This window comes from Mytilus galloprovincialis, chromosome 9, assembly GCF_965363235.1.
Source record: "Mytilus galloprovincialis chromosome 9, xbMytGall1.hap1.1, whole genome shotgun sequence".
In the NCBI taxonomy this organism is placed as follows: domain Eukaryota; kingdom Metazoa; phylum Mollusca; class Bivalvia; order Mytilida; family Mytilidae; genus Mytilus; species Mytilus galloprovincialis.
This window is the reverse complement of record NC_134846.1, coordinates 84,608,666-84,626,595: the sequence shown is the minus strand read 5'-3', so window position 1 is coordinate 84,626,595 and position 17,930 is coordinate 84,608,666. Positions and strand designations below refer to the sequence as shown.

At 34.3% G+C, this 17,930-nt stretch overlaps 1 protein-coding gene across 1 annotated transcript in view; it reads left to right on the top strand.

The window, feature by feature from the left end:
• Positions 1-1,912: 1,912 nt before the first annotated feature.
• LOC143047085 (uncharacterized) overlaps positions 1,913-17,930 on the top strand; it is a 33,931-nt gene continuing 17,913 nt past the window's right edge. The window contains exon 1 of the mRNA XM_076220049.1: positions 1,913-1,974. The gene's annotated coding sequence lies outside the window, so the exon portion shown is untranslated. The remainder of the gene's footprint in view (positions 1,975-17,930) is intronic.

Genomic DNA, 17,930 nt, shown 5'->3' with positions numbered 1-17,930 from the left:
ACAATTTAGGTAAAAAAAAGTCAGGATAAACTAAAAAAAAAAAAAAGGCAGGACCGAACAGAGTGAAAAATCAGTAAAAAGGCAGGACAGAGATTACAGCTAAAAAAATATGCAGGACAAAATTTTTCATCCTAGCCCCCCCATAAAAATCAAATGGAAGCTCCCTAACCACAATATGTATTTGGAAATTGGGGATCAGAAATTTCATTTAGGACAATGCATGTACCAGTCAGGAATATGACAGTTCTTGTCCATTTGTTTTTGATGTGTTTTATCATTTGATTTTGCCATTTGATTAGAAACTTTCCGTCTTGAATTTTCCACGGAGTTCAGTATTTTTGTGATTATACTTTTTACCCCATGGGTCTAGTCCTATAACATATGACTTCGCATTCTTATTCAATTTTTAACGTTTTTATACTGATATTTTCATTTTTTATTTTTTTTTGAATGGTGGCACATTGATAGTAAAAAAATTTATCAGAACAGTAAATAGAAATAGTAAATAATGCCCCCGAGGTCATATATTATAGGACTACCCATGGATCGAAGTGTACTTTCTCGTTTCACTTTGAATTTTCTGTAAACGATTAAAATCGAAAGTGAAAATACATTTTGGGTTCTGGATTTTTTCCTTGTTCAAGCTGCGTTTGCCTTGCTTGTGTTTTTTTACGAGATGGACATTTTTTTCTTTAAAATTATTTAGATTAGACATGCATATAACTGTATTACCGAAGAAACATGGTCAACGGATACAGTACAATAATTTGTTTTATTCATGTTATTGTCAGACTGATAATCATTTGATTTTGATGAGGATTTCGATGTTAAATACTTTAATGTCCCGAGTAAACTTGGGAGGTTTTAAATCTTTTTTCGGTGATGATCATGATTTGTAAAAAAAAATTGACCACAAAGCAAAGTACAATGTATATAAATATATGTGTGAAATCTTGTCTCATTATGAAAACAGATATATTTGAAAATCAATAAAGTTTTTAAACTATTGTCTTTAAACAAAAGAATAAACTACACGATATAAAAAGAAAATGTAAACACGAGAAAATAATTACCATGTGCAGCACCCAAATCACTTGTTCCTGGGGAACTGGACGCCATTATAAATCCCGTACAGCTTTTGCTTTTCGAGATCGCACGTATTATTTATCCTGCAATTGGGTGTCCTACTATACAGATACAGCCCTACAGATATCGCTATGCTGTATCTGTATACTATACAGATATCGCTTTAAAGCTCCGCCCACTGCCGGACTGAGTATTGTTTGAACCTGTGTGACCTCAGAATGTGTATTCCAGTTGCATTCCAATGACGATGACAATTGTCGATTTCAAAACTTGAATGTGTATGATTGTGTTACAAAATCAACCATGTCAATTTCAGCATGAATGTTTAGTGAATGTCAAGTCTGAAGCGTAGAACAACTCGTACACTTCTGTTTCAAATTTGACAATGTTTTGTTATTTGTTTTTACTGTTGAAATTAGTTGTTATGTTAAAATAGATAATTATTCACCTTGAGCGATGTATTATTGTTGACCATTCGAGATTCTTTTTTGCGAACCCGTCTTCAGCGTAATGTGTGATTTTGATATTACTACGCGGGCCTCAAGGGATTACAAATCGAAAATAAATGCTAAATATGTTAGTTTTTGTGTCTTTCAAAACACAAACAATATACAGAATTAATTGCAGGATAAAGACAATAACTGTTTAGTGTCTTTAAATATCAGCTGTATTTGTACTCGGCTCGAAACAGGTGTAGTAGCTCGCTAAAAGCTCGCATACACCTTGTTTCCTAGCCTCGTACAAATACAGCTGATATTTAAAGACACTAAACAGTTATTGTCTATATATCCCCCAGGGTGTATCATGTGATTCTCAAATACGAGGGCGACTTTCAGAAAGTTTAAGTAGGTCATTACTTCCTCTTTGAAAAAGTACAGTTTTACACAGGTAAGTAATGTTGAATGAAATATAAATGTAAAATATGTATTATTTAATTACTTTTAGTTCTTAACTTATGGCATATCAGTCTAGCAGAAAACGTATAATAAAATACCAATACACTATATAATATTTATATATGAATATAAACAAACTCAATATGTCTAATGCTAACGTTGTAGGATGGCCAAAAAAATTAAAATAGCCTTGCCAGATGTCATAATTATTTGGACTAGTCTAATTTATGTTATAATCATTGTTTATAATATTACATATTAATATAGTCATTATTTGCAATACTTATTATGTATGACCAACTATGTAATTAATATACCATGGGCCGTAACCATTTATTGTTGATGGGTTTGTGGGATTATATTGGTGTCTCGGGTTGATACGGATGTTATATTGAAAAAGCCATATGATATTCTCTATATATATATTCAATACGAGGTCAGTGTCAGAAAATAGAAATGGGGGACAGGTCGGGGATTATCATCGGTGCACACTATCAAATGCAATAAAAGGCAATAATTTCTAACATTATTTAAAAAAAAACTTTAAAAAAATTGCCAAAAATATTAGGATATTCTTTTTTTACCCAAAATTGAGCCCCTGTTTGTGTGACATGAAATTGACATTGGCAAATATGGACGTATTTACACTTTTACACCGCAAAGGAGTAGGTCCAATAAGACCCCTTTTTGGCCCCAAAATATCGCAGTTTTACAAAATTGTTAAAATGTAAACTTTTAGCTAATTATTTGAAAGAAGAATACTTATGCTACATATATAGGGGGCTGTTTCTAACAATACAATGCACATGTTTAGGGTACTAGCTAGCATCATTAAGTCATGCTAGCTTACTGAAATCTTCACAATTTTAGCATTTGAGTTACATTTTAGACGGTACTGGAAGTGGCCTCATTTGTGTTCATTCTTAATATTCAAATGTTAGTAATACATAAAGGCAACAGTAGTATACCGCTGTTCAAAACTCATAAATCCATGGACAAAAACAAAATCGGGGTAACAAACTAAAACCGATGGAAACGCATTAAATATAAGAGGAGAACAACAACACAACACTAAAATGTAATACACACAGAAACGGACCAAGCATTAGACAAAATCCCACTAGAATAACAAATATAACATCAAAACCAAATACATGAATTTGGGATAGACAAGTACCGTGACACGTCTTATCGCAATGTGAATTTACACTCAAAAATAAGGAGAGAAAAAACGACGCAACGTTAAAATGTAACACACACAGAAACGAACAATAATATAACAATGGCCAAATTCCTGACTTGGTACAGGACATTTTTAAAGGAAAAAATGGTGGGTTGAACCTGGTTTTGTGGCATGGCCAAACCTCGCACTTTAATGGCATAACATATGTAAAGGTTGAGGATGAACACGGATGTGGCCACTTTTATTGAAAAAAAACATCTGAAAATTGACATATCATGGCAAATTTGATGGATTTTTCATATTTAAGCTTCAATTTTAGCGTCTTAAATGACTAAATTAGTGAAAGTCCTTCACATAGACTATTTGAATCGACTGAAGTAGACACTTTTAAAAGTGTTTAAAAAGTGTCAAAATCTTTCATCAAGACAAGACAAGACAAAATATTTTATTTCCTCAGACACAAACGTGTACAAGAGGTCAAAACATGATAAAGTATACATATAAATCGACAGCAGAGTAGTGTACGATAATAACACGTGATTTTCGTGACATTGAGACATATACATTATATATAATACCTATTGAGTTTAGAGGATTACATATGTACAGAATTCCTTCTTATTAATCAGTGATTGTGAGTACATAAATATATATAAATGTATAAAAATTGCATCTACAAAAAATAAGTAATCTTTCTAAGGAAAGTACATACTTTCCTATACACCTTTATGTTGCAAAATGAAAGTAGACCGATTAATTTTTGCCTTGAAGGATATTGTAGGTAATAATTAGGTACACGATTTTGTCTAAGAAGTGATACACTAGGATGTGAACAAACACACAAATAGTGATATTCGTCGCCAATATTTTGATTACATATATGACAAATCCTATTTTCTTTTAAAATATTTTTCCATCTTCCCGTTTCAATTGGGAATTTAAGATTTGAACATCTATATTTAGCCATATACAATCTATCAGTATTTCCCAATCGAAGTAGATAGGGTTCTAATTCAAATATACTTTTGAATTTACCATAGAATTCTCCTCTTGAAGAATTATTAATTACAGAAAACCATTGTTGTATAAACTGATCAACCAGTTTTTGTTTGACAAGAGATTTCAATATTTCTCTATTCATAGGTATTTGATCATTCCATATAAAAGTAAGACCACATTCATCAAAAATGGATTTAATGTACGTAACCCATTTAAAATGTGTCGGTTTACTCTGGTGAAGTTGTATCATAAGTCTATATAAAGTATGAGATGGCTTATTCTCACTTGAGAGCATATCATTCCAAAACAAAACCATACGTAGCTTAATAGTAATATCAATGGGATAACGACCCAGTTCCCCGTAAACCATAAAATTTGGCGTACTTTTCCTCACGTGCAGAATATTTTTACAAAACTGCAAGTGCATCCGTTCCAATCCCTGTTTATTTTCAAATCCCCATACTTCACTAGAGTAAATCATTATAGGTAGAATAAGACAATCAAAAAGCTTTAGCTGTATATCTACGGGTATTGCAATATTTCTTATCTTTCTATATAGTGCATACAATGCTTTATTGGACTGTTCCAATAATTTCTTTCTAGCTGAACAAAAAGAGCCGTTATAATTGAATACAATACCCAGATAAGTATATGAGTCTAATACATCAATATTTTTACCATAGATTTCAAAATCTGATTTAACCTTGAATTTCTTTTTGCTGAAAATTACAATTTTAGTTTTACTAGTATTAACTGTGAGTTTCCACTAATTACAATATTGCTCAAAAACAGTCAATGCATGTTGCAGATCCTCCTCTGACTCAGATAAAATAACTGTGTCATCTGCATATAATATTATAAATATTTTTACATAACATAATAAGGTTTCTTTGCATGTATCTGATATATTTTCGAGGTCTTTAACATCATTATCTAATAAAAATTTCTCCAAATCATTCAAAAAGAGAGAAAAAAGAAAGGGGGATACATTCTCCCCTTGTTTCACTCCTATATTACAACTAAAAAATGCAGAAATATCCTTTCCCATTCTAATACATGTCTGGATATTCTGATACATATTATGTGTAACTCTCAATATTTTGCCTTGAATATTATATTGTAGCATCTTTTGCCAAAGTCCAGCTCTCCAAACTGTATCAAATGCACTTTTGAAATCAATGAACGAGCAAAATAATGTTTTACCAAATGAAAAATATAGAGAAATAAGTGAGTGTAAAATAAAAATATTATCCATAGTAGAAAACCCTTTTATGAACCCAGCCTGTGCTCCTGTAATTAAGCCTATTTCATCTGACAATTTATTCAATCTATTATTGAGCACAGCAGTGAATGTTTTACTAAGACATGAATTGAGAGTAATACCTCTGTAAGAATTCGGGTCAGATTTGGAACCCTTGTTCTTGAAAATTGGAACTATTATTCCTTTGGTCCAGCATTCTGGTATAATACCCGTATCTAACACAATGTTAAATAACATTACATACACATTCATCATATCATCTAATGTACATTTAATATATTCATTTAATATATTATCATATCCAGCAGATTTATTATTCTTTAATTTTTTTACAGCACATTTTATTTCTTCTACTGTTATTGGAGAATTTAACAATTCTTCTATATCTGGTGGTAAATTATTAACATCAATATCTATATCAATTTCATCATGTACATTATTTTCATTCATGGATTTAAAATAATCATGTAATGTTTCTACAGATATTCCAGATTTCTCATCTTTATTTTTAACAAATTTATTCAAAATTTTCCAAAACTTTTTCCCTTGTTTTTTTGACGTATTTCTCAATTTTTGTTCAAAGTCAAATTGATAGTTTTTGTATGCTTGGTTTGTAACCATCTTGTATGATTTACTTGTCTCTAGTAGTTGTTTGCGTGTTACTTCATTTTTGTGAATGTTAAAACGTTTTCTGGCTTTATGAAATTTTTTTCTCGAAGTGAGACATTTATTTGTGTACCAGGGTTTTGAGTTCGGTTTCTTTCGTGATTTGTAGTGCGGTTTTGAAAGTGTCGCCTTTGCCGTATTTTGGAAAAGCTCATTTATTTCTCCGGTGATGTTGTCTATATCTTGTTGAGTGCATGTATCACGTGTGTATATGTTTTCAAGGTCATTCATTATATGGGTCAGCTGATCTTGACTATTGTGAAATGTATTTACAAATTCGTTTCTGTTATTGTCGTTCCACTTGATTTAAGTTGAATTTTGTGATGTATCATGTGTAATTTCATCATGTGGTAATACTGATTTAAAAACAAAGTGTATTGCATTGTGAACTTCAGAAAAAAGTGGTACAAAATCAAGTATCTCAAATTCATCTACTAAAGAGAACAATTTGGATGATAAAAGCAAATAATCAATAACACTGATATCTTTACATGTAGTACGTCCAATACCTATATCAGAACCAAGTCTGGAGTTAGCTATATAAACATTGAGTTTTTTACACATATCCAACAGTTTATGACCATAATTATTAATATTGCAATGACACTCTGACATTCGAGATAACGGTATATTTTGAAGCTTCAATTGTTCATAATCTAACATGTATGACAAAATTTCATCATCACTTTCTAATTCAAAAATACCAATCAATGACTCATCAGGAACAATAAAATCATCTCGTGTTCCCGTTTTTATAGCTATAAATACGTTACCATCATAAATTCTGAGTGTAACCCCAATTGCGTCATAGGTCAGATGGAAAATCCCTACTAAAAATAAACGTACTCTCACTGGTCCGGACATATACCCCTGTTTGCCCATATTCTTCCATTCAATTTCCATCTGCGACATCGGTCACACGTGCACATCAAGTTTTACAGATTCAACAGAGAAGTGTTTAGTTTTTTTGAATAGCTTAAAGTAATAAGAAACCTCAAATCAAAAAAAATAATGCATATGTTTTTTTTATAACTCAATGGATAGTTTTCATTATAAAACTTATGTACATATACTTTTTTTCTGAAGAAAATTCTTTAATTTATTCATATTTAGAAGAAGTTTAATTTATTTTAATTGCTTCCTTCCAGCAAGCAATTCCCCCGACATATTTTCCGTATGCAAAGTGACCTCAGTGTGACCCATCTCGTAAAAATCCGGTGATCACAATACGCATGGATGTCCTTAAAATAGACTATTATCTGAATTTACATGTTAAACACGTGCTCAATTTCCATCCCTTTTTGTTGATTATTTGTCGATTGTTGACAAACAGGTGACAATCGTTAAACTTCGGCTTCAAAACACGAACTTTAATTACCTGCCATATTTTGACAACAACACTGACCGATTGGAAAAAAAATCACAGTTATACGAAATTTACACGAAAAAAAATGATAAATTCGTGCACAGAAGACTAAGTTTATGATGTTTGTATGCATTGGTTCAAGAATTGGAAGAACTTTATTTTTCACCGGTTACTCGTTTCTTATGACTTTAATTGCTTTTCATATATATTGTGTATTTTATTGGAAATATGTTCCCTTGTTTTGTTTAAATTTCTAAACAAATTATTTGTGTTTTTTTTACTAAAGTAAAATTTATTATGGACTTTAATTTGAATAGTCCGTATGTAAGTATTCCTGGTTCGGACTATCTCTTAGATGGGTCACTACCTTTAAGTCCCCCCCCCAAACTACCAGTACATTGACCGGAGTTTCGACAACGGTGTCTGGTAATGCTACCTATCCGACCCTTTCACAAGGTTCGGCCATGCATTTTTTGGGGGGGGGGGGTACCTACGTCAACTTCGGTGACTCATACTTTATCTAGGCCTGTTAATTCAGCGGGTACTATTAGTTCTGTCCCAGGTACAGCTATGGGCTTGAACTTGCCAGGTTCTAGACCCCCATTATCCTATTGTGGGTATATGCTTCCCAACACGGGCACACAACCTTTACCCTCATGGTCTCAGCCACCTTGGCCACAGTCTTACCCTTATGGTGGGTTTATGCCAAACCAACCTGGTTTTTGGCCTTATAGGGACAATTTCTATGGTCCCCCTTCTGGGGTAGCTACTGCACCACCTTTAGCTCCTGCTCTACCCGTAGCAGTATCTTTGACTTCTGCAGTAGCTCCTTCTACCACCGTACCTGACTCTCAAGCTTCTAGTTCTTCTCATGGTACTCAGATTTCTGATCATGCATCACCTTTGGATGGTTTACAGAAGTTACTTTTGGACTTTGGTGAATCTTTCAAGGCTGAATTTAGTACTCTATCCAGTCGTATGACTCTACTGGAGAATAGAGTTTCTTCTCATCAACCTTCTCCAGCTAAGTCTGTAGAATGTGATGAGAGGGAGGATGACGAGCTTTCTGTTTCCCCTGGGAGTCATGAAAGGGCTTTCCTCACTGATGAGGATGTTGAAAGTTTTTCTTCTCCCAAGGTATCGAAGACGGCCCCTGAGCCTTCTTCTAAGTCAGCTCAACAACCTCCCACCAAGGAGACTGAGGATCCTCCTTCCTTGAAGGATCTTAGGGATAAGGTGTATACCTTGATGAGGGATGAAGCACATATCCCTTTTGCCTCTCCTTCCAAGCCGAAGAAACCTTCTTCAACTTTTGAAGCTTCCTGTGGTATTTCTCAGGATACTGTGACTTGTCACAATATTTTTCCTGAATCTGGCCATATGGCTTTTGCTTTACAATTTATTAATGAAGGTATCGCTAATTCTGCTAGTGAAAAGGTTGCTAATAACAATATCTCAGGATTTGGAATGTCATCCTTTTCTGATCAGGTTAAGTACAAGGATTTTGATATCTTTGATTCTTCACTGGGTAGACTTGTTCCAGTTGTGACAAATCTATGTCATCTTTATTGGGAAAAAGCCAGTAGATGGTCTTCGTCTCACTCAACCTGTTTGGTCAAAGACTGAGAATCTCCTTCGTAGTGCTTCTCAATTTCTTGGCACAGCCGAACATTTTCTAGCTGCAACCGGACATTTGCTTAACAGCGAAGATTCGGTTGTTCCAGCAGAAGTACGATCCTTCTTACTTCAACTGGATAAAGCTTTAGGTTCATCTCAGTTGCTTTTAATGGGTTCTATTGCTAATTGCACCCTATCTAAAAGAGCAGAGTTTCTTGAAAACATTTCTATCGCTGAGCCTTTGAAAGATTTTTTACTGAAATCTCCACTCTCTGACAAGATGTTTGGTTTACCCTTACAGCGGGTTCAAGAGGAACTCAGCAAAAACCCTCCTCCAGTCAAAGTTAGTGTACAAGTTACTAATGGCAAGAGGTCGGTTAATGCTACATCTAGTTCTACTAGTACTTCTGCTTCAGGTGGTCCTCCTTCTTCTGCTAAGAAAAGGAAGAATAACTACGGCAAACCGCAGAACAAACCCAATAACTCAGGAAAAAGCTCAGGTAAGCCTTCTGGTGGTTTTAAGGGTTCCAAGAAACCTGGGTCTAGTACCTAGGTTCTTGCCCCCTCGTACGTTATTGACAGCTTCCCCAGGGGAAAATTTACAAGTTCCTCAAAAATCAATACCAGTAGGGGGGAGGTTAAGTTGAAGAAAATTACCTCAGACTGTTATGTGCTGTCAATAATTCGAGGGGGATTAACACTTCAGTTCAAGAACCCACCTCCTCTGTCTGCAGTTCCAATAAGTTTGTCTCATACTCAAGACCCAGTAAAGTGTCAACTTCTATCAGTAGAAGTGGACACAATGTTACAAAAAGCTGCAATAGAGGAGGTGTCGATCTTAACTCTGTCTCCGGGATTTTATTCCCGTCTTTTTCTGGTTCCAAAGAAGACTGGAGGAATGAGGCCGGTCATAGACCTATCTATTCTGAACAAATTTCTTATTGTTCCCCACTTCAAAATGGAAACAAACAGATCCATCAGGGCTTCAATCCTTCCAGGAATGTGGACTACTTCTCTGGATCTTTCAGACGCGTATTTCCACATTCCCATTTCCCAAACTTACAGGAAATACCTTCGCTTCGTTTGGAACAACAAAGTTTTCCAGTTCAAGGCTCTCCCTTTTGGCCTGTCTACAGCCCCGTTGGCTTTTACCAAAATCATGCAGGCAGCTATAGCTCACCTACATTCCCTGTCTATTCAGATTCATTCCTACCTGGACGATTCCCTTCTCAAGGAATTTTGCCCAATCAAATTGAGGGTTCAGACAGATTTGGTCATCAATTGTTTTCTGTCCCTAGGTTTCCTTATCTCCTGGGAGAACATTTCCTAACCAGTGTAGGCCTAGTCCTCCCACCAGAGGAGAAATTTACAAAACTATGTCAGAAAATACATTTATTCCTGACGGTTCAATCAGTCACAGCACGTCAATTCTTGCAACTTCTGGGTCTATTGAACTCTCTGGCAGATGTAATTCCATTGGGACGACTTCACATTCGTCCGCTTCAGTTTTATCTGCACAAGTTATAGATTGCAGCTTCACAAGAATGGGAAGCATTGATTCCAATCACTCAGCCTTTATTTCCACACCTTCAATGGTGGTTAGTACGGGAAAATGTAATGAGGGGCCTATGTCTGTTCCCTCAAGTTCCCAGTCTAACATTATTCACAGATGCCTCCACCCTCGGTTGGGGAGCATATCTGGAGGGGCTTACAATCTCGGGAGTCCAGATCTTTTGGAAGAGCATATCAATGTATTGGAAATGAAAGCAGTTCTGTTTGCACTGAATCATTTCCAAATGTCTCTAAAGAATCAGTCTGTCATTCTGGCCACGGACAACACAACAGTTGTAGCTTATCTCAAGAATCAGGGAGGAACTCATTCACCTTCTCTTTATCAGATAGCCAGAGAAATTATCCTTCTGTGTTTTCAACTCCAGGTTCATCTAGTGGTGAGACATATTGCGGGGCACCTCAATATTCTAGCCGACACTCTATCCAGATCCCTTGCTCCAGTAAACACGGAGTGGGAACTACTTCAAGTAGTTTTCAAAGCTGTGACTCTTCATTGGGGTTCACCTCAGATAGATCTGTTTGCGACCAGTCTCAATCACAAACTTCTAACATTTGTGTCTCCGGTTCCGGATCCAAAATCTTTTGCGGTAGACGCAATGAGCCTATCTTGGAAAGGAATGTTCGGGTACGCCTTCCCTCCTTTCAAGTTTCTCTCCCCAGTACTTCAGAAAATAGCAGGGGAAAATTGCAAGATCATAGTTATTGCTCCAGCATGGCCAAAACAGTCTTGGTTTCCAGATCTTCTGCGCCTTTCATGTGCTTGTCCTCTAGTTCTACCTCTGAGACCAGACCTTCTGTCTCAAATCAAGGGCAAGGTTCTTTATCAAAATCCAGAAAAACTTCATCTACACGCCTGGCTTCTCTCAGGGTTAGCATCAGAAAGAGAGGTTTTTCTGAAGGAGCAACCAAGCATCTCACAAAGTCTGTCAGAGACTCCACTATAGCATTGTCTATGATGCAAAATGGTCAATCTTCTCAGATTGGTGTAGTGAGCGGGAAATTGATCCTTTCCAAGTCACTGTACAACAATTAGCAGACTTTCTAGTTTTTCTTTTTGAATCCAAAGGATTATGTCCCTCTGCTATTAAGGGATATAGATCAGCTATCTCAAGAACTATTCATATTTCTGGTGGCCCAGATTTTGGAATCAATGAGCATATTTCTCTTTTGGTTCGTAGTTTTAGTCTTGAAAGACCAAGACAAAAAACTTTAGTTCCTAAGTGGGACCTTGGACTAGTTTTATCCTTTTTAAAACTTCCTCCTTTTGAACCAGCAGAAACAATAGATTTAAGGTTTCTTTCCTATAAATGCTGTTTTCTTTTAGCTTTGGCTTCTGGACGGAGAAGGAGTGAAATCCATGCCTTCTCTATTTCTGATGCTTGCCTTCGATTTAACAGGGATAAATCTTCTGTTACTCTTTTAACGGATCCTGCTTTTTTGGCAAAGAATCAGATTCCAGATAAGGGTGCAGAACCAGTTGTGATTCCTGCACTCCCTAGCGATTCTATTTCTGTACTTTTATGTCCAGTAAGAATCCTTTCTATTTATCTGGAAAGAACGTGTAGTTTACGTTCTGTTTCTAACTCAAGACTCTTTATTCCTATTAAAAAAGGAATCTCAGATCTTTCTGTCAAAACTATTTCTAATGGATATGCAAATGCATATCTTTAGCTTATGGTTCTTCTAAGGCAGAACTTTTAAATAGTTTTAATGTTAAAGCCCATGATGTTAGGGGTATCTCTACATCCTGGGCTCTGTTTAACAGTGCATCTTTAGAAGAGGTACTGTCTGCAAGTTTCTGGAGAAATGAGAACTCTTTTATATCTCACTACCTCCAATCTATGGCTACTTTTGCCGAGAGTTTATACTCTCTTGGACCTATAGTTTCAGCACAAAGATTGAACTTTCCTCCTGTTTCTTCTGTTACAGGGGATTCAGCTTTACGTTAGATTCTGTTACTCAGAATTTATGATGGTAACGTATTTATAGCTATAAAATATTCAAATTTTAAAGTAAATTTGGATTTTATTAGATAAATACTTACCATCATAAATTATAGGTCCCACCCACCTCCCCTTCATCCCCTTTCCTTATGTTTCTGTCTTGAGGAAATTGAATCGAAGAATATGGGCAAACAGGGGTATATGTCCGGACCAGTGAGAGTACGTTTATTTTTAGTAGGGATTTTCCATCTGACCTATGACGCAATTGGGGTTACACTCAGAATTTATGATGGTAAGTATTTATCTAATAAAATCCAAATTTACTTTAAAATTTGAATATTTTGCATTAAAATCTCCAATAAGAGAGACATATGAATCAAATTTATCAACAAATGTCAATAATTCAATTTCAATTTCTTCAAATGCATCAGTATTTGCATATTTAGAATTTTCCGGTGGTATATAAACAGCACCAAATAAAACATCTTTTTCACAGTTTAGTAGACATTTTTGAAATTTAAACCACTGTACATATTGACTTTCACTTTCAATAAAACTGATGAACTGTTTCAAAATATTTTTGTATATAATTACAATTCCACCTGACTTTTTAGTTGCACCCTTTCTATTCTTTGTTACATATGAAAAACCATCAGGAAGATCAATTATATCTAAATCATCTAATTTAGTTTCAACAAAAACTAATACATCATATGTTTGAAAGATATTTGAAAATTCAGTAAATTTTAGTTTAGACTGTAAACCACATACATTAAGATAATAAACATTCAGTCCAGATAAGTGTTTATTTTAATTTAATACAATGTTGTTTCGTTTCCTTTGCCCTCTTGTACGCCTGTCCTAGTGTCCTGTGGTGTTCTGTGGTGGTATAGACTCTGTAGGATTTTTCGGCATGGTCCTGTTGTTGTTTCCAGGTACAGACATCGGAGTGTGTTGGTCAGATGGTGGTTGTTGAGGCCCATGATCAGTTGGTGGTTGTCGGGGTCCTTGTTGATGTTGTGGGTTTATCTGAGGCACACATTGACGTGGATCGAAACGCCTTTTGTTGATAAACAATTTATCCTCTACCAATACTGCTTCATGTCCCTTGTCACGAGCATCTTTTAGAATTGGGATAAGTTCACGCCTCCTTCCTACTATTTCCACTGGAAATTGTTCATGTACATAATATTGGGGTTTTTGTTTAAGTTTTTTTTTTGCTGCTTCCAAAACTATATTTCTGCCTTTTCTCCTTTCAAATTTTGCAAGTATATTGCGTGGACCTCTGTCCTGTCTGGGCCTAAGCCTGTGCACAACATGAAAATTTATATCTTTACTTTCAAGACCCAGTTCTGTTTTAATAAAGTCTTTTACTGTTTCTTCTGTGTTTTCTGTTGGATCATGATCATCATAAATGCCTTTAAATATAAGATTGTCTCTCATAGACCTTTTTTGCTGATCAATGATTTTTTCCTGCAGTTTATATAATTTTCATCAGCTAATGTTATATTTTGTGTTTCTATTTCTTGTAGTTTTAAGTGTAGACCACCAAGACCCTTGTCTAATGACACAATATTTGATGTTTGGTCTTTTAACTCAGTTTTGATGCCACAAATTTCACTGTCCAGCTTATTACAATGTACTTCCATATCAACTAGCCTTGATAATATATCTTCCAAAATGTCAAGTTTTTGTAATTTTTCTCTGACTTCATGCATAAACATTATTAAATCAGGATAAGGTGGAGTTGATATAGGGTGCATAGGGATTGGCATTGACGGTGTCTGATGTCCCATATGAGCTGGTGTTGTATGTGGGGCTTGTAGGTGATATGGGGTGAACGCATAGCCATTGTCTGCTCCATAAAGTACTTGTCTAGATGAGGAAATAGCATTACTTGACAGCGGAGTATCATTTAAGTTCGGTGTATACTGTGTTGCATATTGATTTGTACATGCTTGCATTAATGTTGGAGGTAAAGAGTACTGTTTTGAACCTGAGTCGTTCAGGTCAGCCATCTTGTTTGGTTTGTTTGGAGAAGGAGTATCTGTTGTTTTTCGTTTATTATTATTCATACCCGATAAAATTCTTCATAATGTAGTTAGATCATTAGTTCGATCAATGTTTCTCACAAAATAACTAATCATTGTGTTAAAACACCACTTATAACTTCATTATAATACTTTAGTCTCTACACAATTTTTCATGACTCCTACTCCTGCCGCCATTTTATTATCTTCAGATGAACATGAAATTTGAGGCCAAAATCGGCCTTTATCGGACCTACTATATCTCCTTTCACTGAGTAAAGGCAAACATTTGCACTTGGACAGGTTTTAGAGTATGACTGGACCTTGATAATTAAAATTCAAATGTATAACTCTGCATTTTAAGTAACTTAACGGATATTTTGGCATTCATTTTCTTCTTCTTTGCTGCAGAATGTGTCAAAATTTGATAAGTTTTAAAAGAGGTTTGAGAAGCTCCCCTCATATAATACAGTGAGTAACAGGTGGAAACCAAGTTGAAAAAGAACTAAAGAATCTAAGCTCTTTGTTAGAAAAGGCGATAAATGCTTACTGTAATGTTTACTATAGTAACAAAAAATTTCAAAAGTTAATAGAAACAAATAAAATGACAATTTTCTTCTCAATTACGAAGTTTTCTGTTTTTAAAACACCATTTGCATAAGGTGTCAATTTATCTATTACATAGTTGAGTAGAACAATAAGATATCAAGTCGACGACATGGGTATCTATCAAGTTGGATGTAGAAAATGCATAACCTCCGATTTTTTTGAAAACATCTTAACGGATGGAGAACATTTCAATCTATTTGTTCAGTAATTTTCGAGTCTGCCCTTCCATTATGTGACTCAAGAAAAAATTCTAAAAAATGGGTAACAATTGTATCGAAAAGAGAAAATCGATTGCACCTTTTTATGTTGGGGCGTGTTTGAGTTGAATATTTTGTCTTGAAAACGTACAAAGCCATAATATTTGATACATCATCTCGCATCAGATTCTATCAATTTTATATATCAAAGCTACAGTACTTAAAGATGAAATATATGGGTCAAGTGAAATACCTATCTTATGAATCATAAAAAAATGAGTAGGTGTGTTCGAATAGCTATTTTTTTTTTAACGAAAAGTACTTGACGACAGTCTTTCAAGTTGCATGATGAAAATGCATAACACATTTTATTCACGACTTAACCAGTTGGAAATGATCCTGAATGACAAAGAAAAATCTTTAGTTTTTAATGATTTAGATAATGATATTAGTAAAAAAGAAATTTCTGATGCTATTGCGAGCTTAAAATCAGGCAAGGCCTGTGGACCTGATTTGATTTCAAATGAAATGTTAAAATATAGTCAGTCATATTTGATAGGTTGCTTATATAAATTATTTAATTTGTGCCTCAAGAATAGTGTGTACCCAAAGATTTGGGCTGATGGTTTTATTTCGCCAATTTTTAAATCAGATGCTCCTTGTGATCCATCTAACTATAGAGGTATAACAATTACTAGTACCATTGGTAAACTTTTTAACAATATTTTGAGTACAAGACTTGACAATTTTTGTACCAAAACCACTTAATTCATAATTCTCAGATTGGCTTTACAAAAAATGCCAGAACTTCAGATCATATATTTATTTTGAAAACACTGATAGACAAATACTGTCACAGTAAAGAGGGTAGACTATATACTTGTTTTGTAGACTTTCGCAAAGCATTCGACAGTGTAATTCATATAGGTCTTAAACTGAAGCTTATTAATATGAAAGTTGGTACTTTATTTTATAATATTATATCAGATATGTATAATAATAGTAAAGCATGTGTAAAAGTTGGAGCTTCTCTCACTGACCCTTTTAGCATTAAATTAGGTGTAAGACAAGGAGACAACTTGAGTCCTTCATTATTTAAAATTTTTATAAATGACTTCCCATCTTATCTTGACTCCTGTCTGGATGCAGTTTCCCTGCACTCAGAAAAATTAAATTGTTTGATGTATGCGGATGATATTGTGATTATGTCAACATCAGCCACAGGGCTTCAAAGTAGACTTGATCAGCTAGAAAAATATTGTGCTGACTGGTGCCTGAAAGTTAATATTAGAAAGACTAAAGTCATAATTTTTAATAACGCTGGAAGGAAAATTCAGGCAAATTTTAGACTGCAGAATAACTTGATTGACTGTGTCGCTCATTACAAATATTTAGGTGTTCACTTTACTGCATCTGGAAGTTTTCATCTAGCTAAAACTGAACTTTATAATAAGGCTCTTAAGGCCTACTATAAACTTAGAAAGGATTTTATCAATTTGTCTCCTGGAATAAAATCTTGTGTTCATATTTTTGATCATACCCTTAAACCCATTCTGTTATATAATTCAGAGGTATGAGGAGGTTATAATGTCTCTTGTAATAAATTACAGTCTTCCTTATTTAATCTTGAAAATGTTTTTAAAAATCTTAAGTGTGAGAATCTCCAATTTAAATTTTCTAAATTTATACTTGGTGTACACAAAAGGAGTGTCAATTTTGCTGTATTATCAGAACTGGGACGTTTCCCCTTACATTATGATATTGTAAAGTCAATTGTAAAATACTGGTATAGGTTTGAAAATCTTACAACTGAATTCAGTCTATTGAAAGATGCTTATAAATGCAGCCAAGAGCTTCACAAATCTAACATAACTTCTTGATTCTCATTTGTTAAAAAAGTATTAGAAGTTTTTGAAATTAAACAAGAAGTAAAACATTTCGGACAATATAAATTTTTGAACATATCTAGTAAATTAATTCACACTAAATATATTAGCAATTGGTATGCTAGCCAAAATAAAGCTTCTGATGGAAAACTGTTTAATTATGTGAAATTTAAGCAGAATTTTGGTTATGAAAATTATCTTTCTTTAATTAAGAACTTTGATTTTAGAAGATCTATATGCAAATTACGTATTTCTGCTCATAAGCTTCAAATTGAAGTTGGTCGTTTTTCAAATACTCAACGAAATGAAAGAATTTGCAAAAAATGCTCCTCTGGCTGTGTTGAAGATGAAATACATTTTTTAACTAACTGTGAAAATTTTAAATCGGATAGAGATGCTCTCTTTGACTTTGTTTGCCAAAGAATTCCGAATTTTTCTACACTTGATAATCAGCATAAATTTATTTATTTATTAAACTGTGAAGACAATCAGGTCCTTAATGCTGTTGGTAAATTTATTAAAGTGAATATGAGTTAGTAATTGTATTGTAACTGTATGTAAAAAATTGTTTGTATCTATATGTATCTATGCAAATCAATATTCTTTTGCCTTATTCATG